This window comes from Xyrauchen texanus, chromosome 41 (assembly GCF_025860055.1).
Source record: "Xyrauchen texanus isolate HMW12.3.18 chromosome 41, RBS_HiC_50CHRs, whole genome shotgun sequence".
NCBI lineage: Eukaryota > Metazoa > Chordata > Actinopteri > Cypriniformes > Catostomidae > Xyrauchen > Xyrauchen texanus.
Genome location: NC_068316.1, coordinates 22,485,914 through 22,501,474, shown reverse-complemented (window position 1 = coordinate 22,501,474; position 15,561 = coordinate 22,485,914). Strand labels below are relative to the sequence as shown.

General features: G+C 37.6%; 1 protein-coding gene across 1 annotated transcript in view; it reads left to right on the top strand.

Annotated features, from left to right (window-relative positions):
• The first annotated feature begins 293 nt into the window (after positions 1-293).
• Positions 294-15,561, top strand: part of LOC127634650 (transcriptional activator GLI3-like) — a 166,799-nt gene continuing 151,531 nt past the window's right edge. Inside the window, exon 1 of the mRNA XM_052114284.1 lies at positions 294-625. The gene's annotated coding sequence lies outside the window, so the exon portion shown is untranslated. The remainder of the gene's footprint in view (positions 626-15,561) is intronic.

Sequence of the window (15,561 nt, the reverse complement as noted above, 5' to 3'; positions counted from 1 at the left end):
ATGCAGCAACAAATTGATTAATCAAATTTTTCGCCTACATAATTAGTACATTTATATGACCTGTCCTGCACAATTACATAAACACTGTAAAGTGTGTCTGGTTTTCCCTCTCCAATATGCCTCAAAAGTGACTCCAGTGTCTCAGGAAAGAGCGCTGGGATACGCGAAGGACGAAGGGAGGGAAAAAAGGGGCAGAAAGAAAAAGAGGGGAGGTAGTGTGTCTGCTCTCTGAAAGGGAGGAGTCACGCAAAGGGAAAGGGCAGCTGGAGCTCCACACTTCAAATCCTCTTTCCTCGAGAAACTATCCGTTACAGTGTTTATTGCCATAAACATTTAGGAGTTTCACGAGTCGCTGTACTTTTGCTGTTAGTATTTAGGTATGTATGCAAAAGACAGCGTTAGTTTAGAGCTCGAGCTGCTCCCTTCCAAGCACACTTAGAAAAGAAAGAGAAGACGAAGGAAGAAAGAAAAAAACTCTACAGAGCAGTTTTGGAGTTTTAAGTGAAGAAGCAAAGAGTCTATATCCTTCTGCAGCAAGCATCTGCGCGCGAGCGAGAAGAAAGTCTTCGAGGGGAGGAAAGAAAAGTTTCGGAACAACTGGAGGGAAGAAGCAACCTTCGGACGAGTAAGTGCTAGAAATGTGGAGTTTTGCCTCTTTGCATTTGGTTGCATGAAAGTTTTGCCAAAAGAAGAGTGAAGAAAGAGTAATGCACCGTTCTGTCAGGGGTATCGCGTTTCAAATAAGTCGCAAAATGCGCAATGCGATACCCCTGACAGTTTGGTGCAAATGATTGCACTAAATCAATGGAACGAACACGTGAACGGAAAGTTTATTGTACAATGTTGGCAGTTATTTTTGTTTTGTGCTTAATATAATGCAGCGCAAATTCCGCAAGCCGTTTTGCACACTTTAGGTACTTATTGAAAAACTTGCGGCCCCTATTGGTCCGTTAATATGTGTAGTGTCCCGATGTTTTACGCCTGTCTCGTTGATCATTTCTAAAAATTATTAGACCCATCAGGACGCAACGGGCTTTAGTGCAATCCGCCCTTTTCAATGCACTTTTCAGTGTGTCCATTGCGACAGTTTTAAATATTTAAAAGTGCTCAAGTAAGTTCACAGTGGTCTTTTAGACGTGTTTTTAAATATAGTCTTGAAGGAAAGTTTGGGATATCATATTTCAGTGCCATTTTCCTCCCAGTAGAATTTTAATAAATACTTAAGTTCATACTGTGTGTGTGTGTGTGTGTGTATGAGAGAGAGAGAGAGAGAGAGAGAGAGAGAGAGAGAGCGAGAGAGCGAGAGAACAAACAAATAAAAAAACAGTCTATTTCTGAAATCTTATACGTTGCAAAAAATTACACACATGTTGGCATTACAATGTAAAAAAATAAAAATACATCTCAAACAAATTATAGGCTTTTTAGACGATTATAATATCAGGTGGGCCAGCTATTTAAACATAATTATGTTCGATTGTAATAATGCATGATTTACCTATTTAGCTAAATTGAATAAAAATATGAAGGTGTTATAAATTAATTGTCGGCTCTGTATGATGATTTAAAACACACACTTAAAAGATTACTGATTGAAATAACTGTCTATATGATTTTGATTATATTAGACATTATTATTATTATCATCAAAGCAAAGTTAGTGCACTAATGTTCCACATCACTTGTGTAGATATTTTCTTGCAGCTTATCCAAACTTTTTGGCATTCAACCCGCTTGCACTCAAGGAACGGACACGTCAAAAACTTGCAGGTTTGCAGATCGGCAACACGCATGAGAGTATTTGGAATGTGTGTGCCTCGGTTGCCCCGCCAAATTGTGTCTGACACCTGGCGCGCAATTAACGGTGACTCAGAACGCCACAAAAATTCAAATTTAAATTTGAAAATCAAAATTCGAATTAAAGGTTCGGCCACACTTTAGAGTTTCTACAGTGTTCATGTTACTGGATGTTACAAAAGTAAACACTGGACGTGTCATTTATCTGAAATAATTGTGTAGAGTTGATTGTTACATATTGTTATTGTGCTCATATAGAATACATGTTTAACGGGCACTGTAATGTAAAGTGTAGCATTTTTTTTTCTCCGACAAGTAAATGAGCCCTGCTCGTTCTGTGCACTTTCTCTTTAGTGCAGATTGCATGTTTGATCCCCAACCCCCAATTTAGCCTTTATTTCTCCTTTTGGTCTTCTATTACATTTACCTTTTTTAAGAATTTTATGTCAGTTTTTTTCCAAGTGAACTATTGGAATTTCATTGAATAGGTCTGTTTAGAAAGCTGTATTTTTACTTCCAAACATATGATTGACCCAGGCCTGATTTCAGTACATTTTAAATGTTAAAAACCATATGGGTGATGTAAAATTTTCTCAGATAATTAAATGCAATTCCGAATTAGTTTTTTATTTTTTTATTTTTATATCTATGTAATATGTAATATTTAGTTTTGTGTCAATTATTGTACAAAGGCCTAGTAAATATACATGATGTGAGTCAAAGGAAAGGAATAGTCATATAATCTGTAATCTGCTCTGTCTTTCAAGTCAAATCCCGTAGTAGGCCGTAGCAGAGATTTACGATGTTTTTTCCCCCCCTTTAGTTAATTTTGTTATAAAATAAGCATCCATTTGAGGTCTTAAATTTGAGCTCTCTTATGATAAGGTGTTCTCTGAAAAGACTAAAATCTTAGTGTGGTTATCAAAAATTCCACTACGTGAGTTTTCAAGTCTTTCTCAAGCTTCGTTTCTTTTGGGAACAAGTATGTATTTAGGCTTGTATGCTTTGTGTAAAAAGAAAGTTAAATAGTTTAAAATATAAATAATCAAAAAAAAATTTAATTGATAAATTGATCTTCCAAAAAATAAATGAATCAAGAACAAATGTTTATGATTTATATTTTTAAATAAATGCAATTCTACAATATTTGGATATTGGGATATTAAATTAATTGCACTAGAGGTTTTACAACATGAAACATTACAGATTAAACTGAATTTGAATACTTATGTTACATGTGCTCAGAGTAATGTATAACAGACTTACAGTAAATTTGTTGAATGTGTATAATTTATAAGAAAATTCTACAAATGTGCATAATGAAACATTGATCATTGAGGCTTTGATCAAACAGGTGAAATTTTACAAAAACACTTGCCTTATTAATTATTCACCCTCACTGAGTCATGCACGGAGGAGAAGACTCAGATAAACAGTAAGGCAAAAATAGACTTCATATCTTTATTACAATACTTTCAGTTCCTTGTAAGAGTCCATCATCAAATAGGAGTTTATCATGGTTTACTGTTCATATATGCATGGCTGCATTGCAGAACAAAACTGAAGGTTAGCGGGTCACTCCCACCTGCCTCCCCTTTCCCACCCGCCGTACTGAGCACACTATGTCACCGGCTAATATTAACAAGCGGAGATGACACACGATTATGCTCAATGTCATCCCACTACCCCCTCCTTCCCCCACGCCGCGTACATAAACCCTCAGATTAGGCCAAGCTTTTGAGAGGGATGCCCATTCCCTTCACCCTCAGGGTCCTTTAGCATCCTTAAGCAGTTCTACCTGTCATTAGGTGCATTTGGGAATGAGATGACTAACAGGGGGCCATTGAGATGCTAATGCAAGTTTGAATAACGCTGTGCTTATTGTCCAAACCAATAAGGAACAAATGGATGGGAAATTTGTGTGTCTCTGTGAGGCTGATAACAGATTGAGATTGTGGAAGTGCTCTCGGGGCGTTTGGAAGCTTCTACTTTTCTTGTTACACGGTGGTTTTTGAGTTTGACATCTTAGCATCTACGCTGGGCTGGCTGCTTTTGCACTGAGGCATAGAGAGTGATTTGTTATGGTAGATCTATGGGGCATGAGGTGACTACTAGGCTTTTTGTGCATGTGGTATTTCATCAAGAATTGAACTCCGTTCTGCTTCCCCTCTGTTGTCAGATTTGTCAGATTTTTACGTCTCGCCTCCAGAGAGAGAGAGAGAGGCTGAGGGGTAAAATTTATTTTTTTCTTTTTCTAAACATAACTGATGTATTTGCCCATATTTAGCATTTTTGACCCTAACAAGCAGCACCTGACTACAACTGCGAGGAAACCTTTGTTGTGCGGTACAGTGGTGCTCTGCTTTCACTCAACGCTGTCAACAAACCATGACTTTGAACTGAAATTTCTTACTTTGATGATCCTCAACTTTGATACATTTGACATCAAATGCAAAGGACACAGAGTGAGAGAGAGAAAAGGGAACAAGTAAGAGTGAGTAATTGAGAAAAAGGCACATAGACAGAAAGAAAGAGAGGGAGAGGTTCTCGAGCTGTGGGACAGGTTAGAGTGCAGATTGTTGGATGAGAAGTTGAGCCGTTGAGGAAAAGTAGAGACATGTCAAAAGTGTTCATCTATATTTGTGTCTCAGTGGAGGGGGTCTCTTGCATTGTAGGGGGGCTTGCTGTTATGCTTTATCTGTCTCTCCTTCTCTCTCCTTTTCTCTTTACCCCCTTCTAATCCCCTAGGCCCAGTCATCCCTTCAGGGCATGCCTTAGATCTGCCTTCTCTTCTTTCTGTTTCTCTCTCTCTGTCGTTTTTTCTTTTTCTCCCTTTCATGTCAACAAACCCTAAAATGACTGTAAAAATGAAGATTTAAACAAGTCTACAGCTCAAATAATACATGAGTTTTAACAGAAGAATTAACGTAAGTGCTTTTATAAAATTGTAAGCATCACATTTCTGCCTTTAAACCCTCCAAATATTGTCCCCATACACTTCCATTGTAAGTGTCTTTCTGTTACTTATATTTGTACTTTTTTTTTTAAGAAAAGGAGAGCTAATTATAAATAATGTTTTGTGGTAATCAATATTATGGCAAAAAACAGAATATTCCTTTTAACAATTTGAGTAAAAATGGAATTGAAATGGAAATGTTTACATGAATTTCAGAATTTCATAGTATTTGTTATATCCCCTTGCACTGTAATGACAGTATGCACTTGATTTGGCATGGCAGTTTGTGTAGCACCTGATGATCCATGTTATCCAGCATAGTTTGGGAATGCTTAAAAATAAGCATTTTTTAAAAATAAGCAAGGGAGAGTCTTGTATGCTTCATTGGAAGTTTTTCCCATTTATATTTCTTACATGTACAGTATATTAATTAAAAAAATGTCCATACCTTTTTAAGATTTGATCAATTTCCATGACTTCTCCAGGCCTACAAATCATACATTTAGAATTCCCCGAGATTTCCAGATTTATCACAATCAGATTTAAATGAAAGAATTCACAGATTTTCATTGTGGACACCACTGTAACGCTCTTTTCTTCCTTGAACATATTCCATCTACTATGTTTTTTCCCTATTAATTATGCCTTGTGTTGCCTCTGCCAGGGCCCCATAATCTCCACCGTTCTAGTAACTTGCTTAGGACCTGTGAGTAACCCAGCCAAAGCTCCTCTCATGCAGCTTGAGGGACTCAGGGGCAAGAAGACATGCTCATTCGCTTGTTAAGTCACATACTGTACAACTCCCCCCTCTCACCTTATTTCTTTTTCTCTCTCATTCACATACAGCCTGCAGGCAGTCACGGGAAATAAGCAGGTCCATACCAAACTTTGAGAGTGACAGTTTGTTTTCACTGGCAGCGCTCGCTGCTGGAAACTCAAAATTGACCTGCCAATTAGCCTGGCAATTTACCCTTTTGGATAAGGGCTAGAGACTGGGAAAAGGAGAAAAAAAATAGTTATTCAAAAAACCAGTAGTTACATCCCAAAAAATTATACTCTTGAGCTGAGCAGAACTGCAGCTGGCCCTGCTGAACATTCAAGCATAGTCGTTCACCAGCCTATGTTGTGTTTTGCATGCTGGTGCTTAGCACTGGATCCTTTTAATTAGGTTCACTTGACCCTGATCAGATGCGTTTCTTCAGGGGAATTTACATTAGATGGATTTTTGCATTCTGGTTACCAACACATGTTTGTATGCTGGTGTGCTGGTGTCGCCATCAGGCCTCTTAAATAGATTTACCAGCAAGATGTCCGTGGTCAACCAGCTTCACCACAAAGATCATGCTGGTTTCACCAACTAAGGTGAACATCTTAGGTATACAGATCCAACTAGCTATAACATCAGCCTAAACTACAGTTGAAAATCCATGCTTGTCTTAGCTGGTCTTTTCAGGAGGGTGCTACTTGTATAGAAGAGCTTGTTGTGTTGTGTGTTTCAAGAAATGTGTACCATGGTTAATGCTAATGTTTTCTTTTCTCAAGTAGGTGACTGCAAACAGCTGAGGTTGTGTGTTGGCACAAGCCTCATGGTTTGCCTCATTTATTTGCTATCCTGGTTGTAAAATCGTCTTTAAACCTGCGTGTGAAGTGCAGCAACAAGAGAACTCAGTACTGACAGAGTGTGTGAAGGACTGGTGACGGAGTGCTTAGTGTGTGAGTTATGGTGTTGTAAATGGGCTGGGATGTCAGCTTTGATGTGAGGTATTTTGAGCAAATGTGAAGAAGCTGCACACACATACACACACATGAAGAGGGGAGAGATGACTTGACCCTCAGTGTGATCGAAGTCTCTGTCTTCTGCAATGCTGAAAATGTTCACAAATTATGATTTATTTGAACTAATGTGCACACAATATTTGCTGACCCTTACATATTAAATATAATTGAATTTATAAGTTTCTATATATATATTTAATTAAAGGTGATGTGTGTATGTGGCACTAGCGTCAGCATCGCCAAACTGAATTGCAAAAATGATGCATGTTTTCAAACAGGTTTCCCAAATACTTCCCGTCTTCCATACATGGGACAAAGAAAGTCCCAAACTTTCGCTTTTGTTTAAGCCAATGTTTCTATGTCTGGCTGGTCAAACCAACAGAGCAATGTTCTGATATTACCACAAATCAACAGTACACTTTTTGGGAGAATCAACCTCTAAATGGCTCATTTAGGTTTTTTTAATCTGGGATATGAGAAAGGATTTTAAAAGTAACATTTAAAATTATGAGATTGAATTGAGGAGTCTATTAATTAAATGAATATTTCATTACATCAATCTTTTATTTTAAGCTATATAGATAGCACAAATGATAAAGATAAGATTTTAGAGCATTTCACATTCATTAATAATAATACAAATAGATACACCATTAAACCTTGTTTCTAAGAATTTTAATCATCCACATATTACTGACATAAACTTTAACCCTTAGGTCAGACATACAAGACCTCAGGAATAACTGAACATCAGATCCATATGTGGAAAGGTTAAACAGTCAACGAAGGGGCATATGTTCTCCCTAAATCCCTCATTAAAAACCCTATCTTATTTGCCTCTTCTACCCCGTATGTTTTGTGCTGTTTCTTTTATTGTCCCCTTGGAGTTCTTCTAAAAGTAAACGTCAAAGCCCTTGCCTATCCGGTCCCTGAGATAAATAATGTCCCTATTTACAAAAACAAAAAGAGGGACTCAACTATATGAGCAAATTTCAGTCAGGCCTGAAAGACTCCCCCATTGTCATCACAGCATCGGAATACTAATCGCTTTTTCTCATGCAAAGTGTGCTGGTTTTAGGGCCCAGGCATAAATGGAGTGAGAGAGAGAGAAGAAGAGAGGGGGAAAGAGGTGTGTAAGAGGGGGGGCTTTGTTTTAACAATACTCCACAGGGAACTTTGAAGGGGAGGCAGGGGCTATTGGAGGGCTCCCTCGCCTGCTGAACAAAGACCAGCTCCTTCCAAGCAGAGAGAGAGAGAGAGAGGGAGAGGGAGAGGGGGTGGAGGAAAAAGTTTTGCAGACTAGTTCCCTCAAGGAGCTTTTGGAGTGGAGGGGAGGGAGAGAACGGGCCTCCAGAGTCTGCAGTTGTTTATAATGACACATATAATCTCAGAAGGGCAAGAGAGGAGAAGTAATAGAGTAGATGGTATATACACCATGTGATGATAGAAATGTGTCAACCAGGAGAGATTTTTTTGCTATACCCTTTATGCTGCAGCAGAGTAGTTGCACCTGTTTTTGCGCTGCTATCAATGGAAAGGGATGTGTTAAATTATTTACAAATGAGAGGGATGAAAAAAACATGAAATAATGTGAAAATACAGAGCGAGAAAACAGAATGTCCCAATGAAGTCAAGTTGAGGAAGAACTTGTTATCATGGAGTTTTTCAACTTGAAGAGTTTAATAGGGTGTGATCAGGGATGTAGTGGAGGCTAAACGCACGTAAACGCCGTTTACGCACCTCCCAAAATTCGGAAATAGCGTTTACCCACCTCCAAAGTGGGTTTATCCACCTCTAAATTGCGTTTATCCACCTCTAAATAGATAGCTCCTAAGCCATTTTAAATTAAGCTTATGTCGTTTTAGTTTCATATTGTTCATTATTAGTTTCATAGGTTGTTAAACCTAAGACGAAGTCTTTCATAATGCGCTGCTGCCAGTGTTTCCCATGCGCGTGCATCGATATTGACTACTACCAGCTATATACAGCGTGCTGACCTCAAAAATCCAGCTGTATTCTAACAATAACTTAGCTCTCCTTATTAGCTAGGCTCCTTGCATGCTGGCTAATAAGTAATAACTGACAGTGCTGTGTTTGACAGATTTATGCAGCGGTGTTCCATGACGGAGAGAGAGCGCGAGAGGTACGGGTGAGAGAGAGAGAGAGAGAGAGAGAGAGGGACGAGCGAGAGGTAGCCTAGTGCTGCGCGAATGCGCTACGGCTCTCTGCAATCAAATACGATTTTAAATAGGCTTAGTAAAAAATAAAAAATAAATGGAAAATCAATGTGTGGCGGTCAGCGTTGATATTGTGGCCGGCCGCCACATATAAATGAACGTATGGGGAACCCTGGCTGCATTACTGTCAGTGTTGACCAATCAGCAGGAAGCTTTTTTCTTAAAAAAAAAAATATTTTTTTAAATATGTGGCACCAGATTCATTCTTCTGTCGTTAATCTGCACTATTTTACTATCTAAACTATTTTGATAATCAATTAGTCGGGTTGAGTCATTTTTTAAGACAAAAGTAAAAAATTATTTGATTCCAGCTTGTTAAATGTGAATATGTTCTAGTGTCTTCTCTCCTCTGTGACAGTAAACTGAATATCTTTGAGTTGTGGACAAAACGAGACATTTGAGGACGTCATCCTCCTGGGCTTTTGGGAAACACTGATCCACATTGTTCTGACATATTATAGACCAAACAAATAATTGATTAATCGAGAAAATATTCAACAGATTAATCGACTATGAAAATAATAAACCTTACCGGGTGACCACGTCTTGGTTCACCAGAATTTATAGTTTACCCACCTCTTTTTTTACCACTACACCTCTGGGTGTGACAGTCTGTTCGGATGTTAAAATCTCATTCATTTTCTCCATAGGCTAATTGATTTTTAACTATAACTTATAAACCTTTATCCTCAAGCATTTCAGCTGTGTGCATTTTCCATTCCTGTTGTTGATTTGTAACTAGTAGCACCTAAAAAACATTCTAGAGCAAATAATTTTCCTGTAAATGTATGGCAACATGTGGACAGCTGGACTAAGTTGTGAAATTTTAAATAATACCAAGCTATAGAAAGTCAGATTTTATATATAGTTTTATGTCAAAAATGTCAAGTGGTTCAAACATAATCAGCAGTCTGAAACTGAACTTTTGATAGGAAGTTTTAATTGAATGCACTTGGCTTCATAGAAAAGCTATAGGATGCTCCCTTGCTCCCTTTTTAGTGAATGACTTAACCTCAGTTTGCTGGCTGTGCTGTTCATCCTAACTCCATATAAAGCCTCTGAAAGCAATGTTTTTCAGCTTTTGGATAAATCCATTGATTCTGGATGTGCAAATGCAAAATACATATATAATTTTTTATGGAAAACATGCATTAAAGTTCATATTAGTGTACTTTGTGTTTAGCAGCGTGGCGTTTCACAATAAATAGCTCAAATTTAAAATATAGTATATCAGATGAAACTAGAGTCTCAAACAGGTTTCAATGTAAAAATGTAATTATATTTCCTACCAGATGTAGTTTTGTTGCAGCTTCTCCCAAAGACAAACTCTGCTGTGGTCAGCGCCATGTTGTTTTGTCTCATGACTCTGTGAGTCTGATCTCAATTACTGATAGCACAGAGTCTCCTGAACTGAGATCAGTTGGTTTAAATGTATTTAAATTATGCGTTGCATATAGCGAAGCCAAAATACAATGACCACGCATTTGTACACGGAGTCGCACGAGGTTAAAGGCAGATCTACTGTCTTGTTGTTAATCAATGCTATATGGTTCCGCTGAAGCCGTTAGTTTCAATGTCATTTTTTAAAAACAAACTTCATGCTGGTGATCTACCTATGCAGAGAAAATTTCACCAATCAGAGAATCACAGCAAACAAACTGCAGCAAAAGAGTCCAGGAGAAGCCCACCCATTCCATGAGGCAATCGAGTCGGTCTTCCTACATTCTCAAACTACTTATATATTTGTATATGTCTGAATATTTTGCAACAAAATTTAAAATATATAGTTTCTATTCTTATAATCAACAACTTCAGATAAATGTGGAGTGGTGGTGGCGTAGTGGGCTAAAGCACACAACTGGTAATCAGAAGGTCGCTGGTTCGATCCCCACAGCCACCACCATTGTGTCCTTGAGCAAGGCACTTAACTCCAGGTTGCTCCAGGGGGATTGTCCCTGTAATAAGTGCACTGTAAATCGCTTTGGATAAAAGCGTCTGCTAAATGCATAAATGTAAATGTAAATACATTTATATTTTTTCTGTTGTTTTTTATTCGATTACGTCATTCGCAATGCTTCATGGGAATGTAGTTCATTCCCTCATGTAAGACATTAAGTACACAGTCTTGTACCTTTGTCTATTTGTGCGATTGTCAAACACTTTTTTGCTTTAAATCAAAGTTTGTAATGTGATTCACTTTGGAGCTGGTTGGTTTGGGTCATGGCTTAGAATGTTTTTATTATGGGATATAATGAAATCCCACAGCATCAAATTAATGGGAAAAATACTTTCGGAAACAAGACTGCTGATAAAATGGGGGGCACTGTTGCGCTCTATTGTTTACGCTCGCTGAGCAATGTTGCAACTTGCTGTGTTAATATAAAATTAAAATGATGTGCAGTCACAGGTGTGTATATCAGCTATTTTACAGCAGCTTCAAAAGTGGCTCATCAAATCAGAATTCAGAGCCGCAAATATCCAATTTATAATATTACAGTAGTTTTACTGTTTTGAGTCTTTTGTTTTTCACTCGATTTTCGCAGCTGTTTTTGCATTTTGCATTGGTTTGCGTAAAAAAGTAAAGTGCCAAATAAATAGAAGAAATATTAAAAATATATGAAACTTTCATTTGTAAAGTATTTAATTTACTGGCATGCGTATTTGATATATAATTAATCGAATGTGTTCACAATTAACTATATTGTGATATGTACTTTTTGTGATAGATACATTATATTACTTATAGCATGGTATAAAATTATGTTTGTAACACCTGCCCTTAATAGGGGCAAGCATTTAGAGAGCTAAAGCAGGATAAATGTGCACATAAGCGGTAAAAGGGCTTTCGCCACACCACACCACTCCAAAAGGCTGTTTTTACCAAGAGGGCCCAGCTTGCTTGGAAAATACATCTTATTTTTGTAGGAGGATAAGGTTAGACTTTACTGTGGAATATTATTATGTAGTCACACTCACAAACACAGGTATACACATACACACCATTGGACTCTTTAGGCTGCAGCCTGCTCTCTGCGGACACCGTGTGCCATAGTTAAGGCTCTTCCAGCAGCCACGGTTTAGAGCGAAAGGTTCCATTTTCAAAGGCACTCACGAGTGCTCCCCTTTCTTGCTGCCCCGCAGTTTGGCGGCTACTTGCCGAAGTCATTGTCTGAGAAGAGGCAGGACATTACTCACTACTGAGGAAGAGAGAAAGAGACTAGGGGCCCAGGGCACCCAGACTTACTAGGTTTATGAATGGGGAATTGGGTTTGCATACTAAAAGTTAGTTACTAGGACAACAGGGCTTTTTAGATGTGACCTTGACCGGACTGATGTTCACCATATGAGGATCAGAGAGAGTGGTCTCTGGGGGGGTCATGATTTACTTACCCCCATGTTGTCCCAAACCTGTATAACTTTATTTATTCTGTGGAACAGAAAGCTGTAACTTTTTAGAATATCCTGGCTGCTCTTTTCCATATAATGAAAGTGAATGGGGACAAGGGCTGTCAAGCTCCAAAATTCAAAAATGGCCCACTAAAAGTGTCATAATAGTAGTCCATATACAGTGATTTGCAACCTTGTCACACAGAATGATGTTACTATACCTACATTTTTGGAAAATAATTTTTACGTGGCTTTTTGTATGTATTAAGGCAGTTTTCTGGTAAAATGAATACTAGAGGTGCTACAACAACAATTACTTTTATGCATTTATACTCAAAATACGAATAAAATGGCAGATTATCAGTTAATAAACACTTATTTTTTCACCCTGTTCCTAACACAATGCTATCTTATAACACCAAATCATTTGCATGCTTGGATAGGCTTATTCGAGCTTGATCAAACTGTGCGGTTGCTCAGCTGTTAAAACGTCATAAAAGCACCAAAAAATGACACGTTTGCTACAGCAATTGAGTTTTTCATCTCGCATTTGCTTTCTATGACACTATTGGTGAGGTTTATGTTTAAAGTTTAGGGTAAGGAGATTGGTTTTGTTCATTTAAATCTCAATAGAACATTAACCTTAAAAACCTCATCTGTTTGAGAGATTTTAGCTTTTAGCACCACAGTGGACATTTCACCTCGGCTCTGCAGGGCTCCAGACTGCTAATTGATTGTGACAATAATTTAAAATCTAGTCGCCACTGGCGACAGTCGGGTTGTGTGTGTTCATATGCGGTTTCGTCAGATATCGTCTTGTGAATTATTGAATATATTTTTAGAACGTGCACAACCAGTGTGTCTCGCGATACTTTTCCACCCATTCTGTTTCTGATGAGCACGCAACAACAAACCCAGTGCTTAAAAATTACTCTTTTGAACTGAATCTTTTTCGCGAATCACCCGAAAAGAACTGAATGTTTGAACTCAGGAGCTCAGGTTAGCAGTTTGAATCAGATTCACTTTCTCAGTGAATCAGCCATTGTGAGTTTATAAATGCGAGCGCAGACATTTTAAAAAAAGAGTCCCATGTGTATTTCGGCTTCTTTATAATTTAAAGTCCCGTTTTGTGCACCACTTTATTTTCTTCTGGTAATTATTGATTGGGATTGGAGTTGCACAATATACTGCATCTGGAATTTCATTTAATTTGCACTCTTGTAGTCTCTGTGTCTGGGGCCATCTGGTAACAGTAAAAGTCTAAGGCAATATTGTAAAACAATTTATATACTGTATATATATATATATATATATATATATATATATATATATATATATATATATATATATATGAGATCAAGCTTTTGACACTTTTGAAAATTGAGGCACCTATTACAGAAGGTGCAAACATTCATTGATGCTCAAGAAGACAACACACTACTATATGCATAGTATACTTCATGCAAATATCTGTAATTTAGATTCTGACGAGCAGCACTAAATAAAAAAATATTTTATCTCTTATATTTGTATAAATTCTGAAAGGGGTGTGAACATTTATGAGACAAAATTGAATGCAAACTTATCTTCTCAACTATAAATACAGTTTATTAAACCTTCGATTAATGGGTCATCTGCTGACTTTCTTTTCTGTGGCTACCTGTGATTTGGCTACTAAAAACAGCAAGTTGGCTCCTTGACGTTTCAGTTAAGGGAGCCTCTAAATCATTTTTTTAGTCTGGAGCCCTGATCTGCTGTGGTTCAATTTTCAAAAATGTCACAACAATCACATCATTTTCATGAGATCAGGCTTGTAACTTGTGAACTACATTCCAAATCCTCTGAATGGGTTTAATTGAAGTCTTTATATAGGGCAAAATAATCTATATGGGACATTTTGAGAGATGTGGATGTTGGGGGGTGGGAGGTTGTGTTAGTCCTTTTTGGAGAGAAAAAAGTGGAAAAAGGAGAAAGAGGAATGTAGACAAGACAGTAAGGGCAATGAGAAAGAAAAGGTGTCGGGAGAGTTCGGAAGACAAGAGATTAGAGAAAGGTGGAGAGAGAGGGAGAGAGAGAGAAAGAGTTGAGCGGGGAGTGATATTTCCTCTCAAAGCTCAGTGTGAAAGCTCCTTTCTACGTCCCAAAGCTGCTTTCACAAAGAGATTTACAACACAGTTCTCTATCGCCGTGCATTTCAAACTTGTGTGTGTGTTTGTAGGTTTGCCCACCTGTGTGAGTTATTTCATGCATATAAAGTGCATGTTTGCGTAGAGCACATTGGAGTTTCATGTGCACATTTCGAGTCGGTCTGTATTTCGTTGTGTGCAGGCATTTAAAGGCATAGTTCACCCCAAAATAAAAATTCAATCGTTTCTTTACCCTTGTGCTGTTCCAAAGCCATATGATTTTCTTTATTCCGTGAAACACAAAAGGTGTTCTTTTTCAATGAAAGTCAATGGAGACTGTGGGTGTTAAGCTTCAAAATGACAAAAAATGCACTGTAAAAGTAGTCCATATGTATTGTGTGCTGTATGCCAAGTCTTCTTAAATCATATGATAGCTTTGTGTAAGGAACAGATTAAAAGTTGAAAACATAATTAAAACATCAATCGCATTTCATTCATTGCTTCTATGGAAATAGTGCAGCCAGGATGTTCTTCAAATATACACTTTTTGTGTTCCACGGAAGAAAGAAAATCATACAGGTTTAGAACAACAAGAAGGTGAGTAATTAACTACATTTGAATTTTTTTTTATGAACCATCCCTTTAAGTATGAATGCATATGTACATTTTTTTGTGTCTTTATATGACCAGTATGATATATAGAACAAGCCTACAGACATACTTATTATTGATGTGAATATGTCCTCTCTCACAAAGGCTTGAAAAATCCCTCAGATGCCAGGATATGTGTGTGCATCATGTGTCAGATTGTGTGTGTGTGTGGGGACTGTATTCAGGGGGTGCTTCCACATACAGAGGGGGCTCCTTAGCTTTTAGAATTATTAATGTTGTTTGGATTTTTGTGCTACAGTCTAAGCACTTGTCTCCTCCTATTAGACTGAATTACTATTCTGAATTAAATCAACTCATCCCACCAAAATGCCCCCCTTCCGCTAAGAGCCTTCTGAGAGGATAGAGACACTCCGTCGATTATATAATGTCTTACAGGCTTACATATTTGGAGCCTGTTGTTTTTTATAATTCTCATGCTCATAAATAAAAAGGATCATCTGTCGATTACTATAGAAAAAAGTATGCTCGTAAGTTTGTAAAAACAGAAATCTTTTTTTACTTTTTACTGTAAAATAGAGTAATGTAAAATCAGTAGATGTCTATGGGGCAAGTAGTTCTATAAAAGGACGGTATAGATAACAATTACAAAAAGTAAGATTTTTGTATAAAA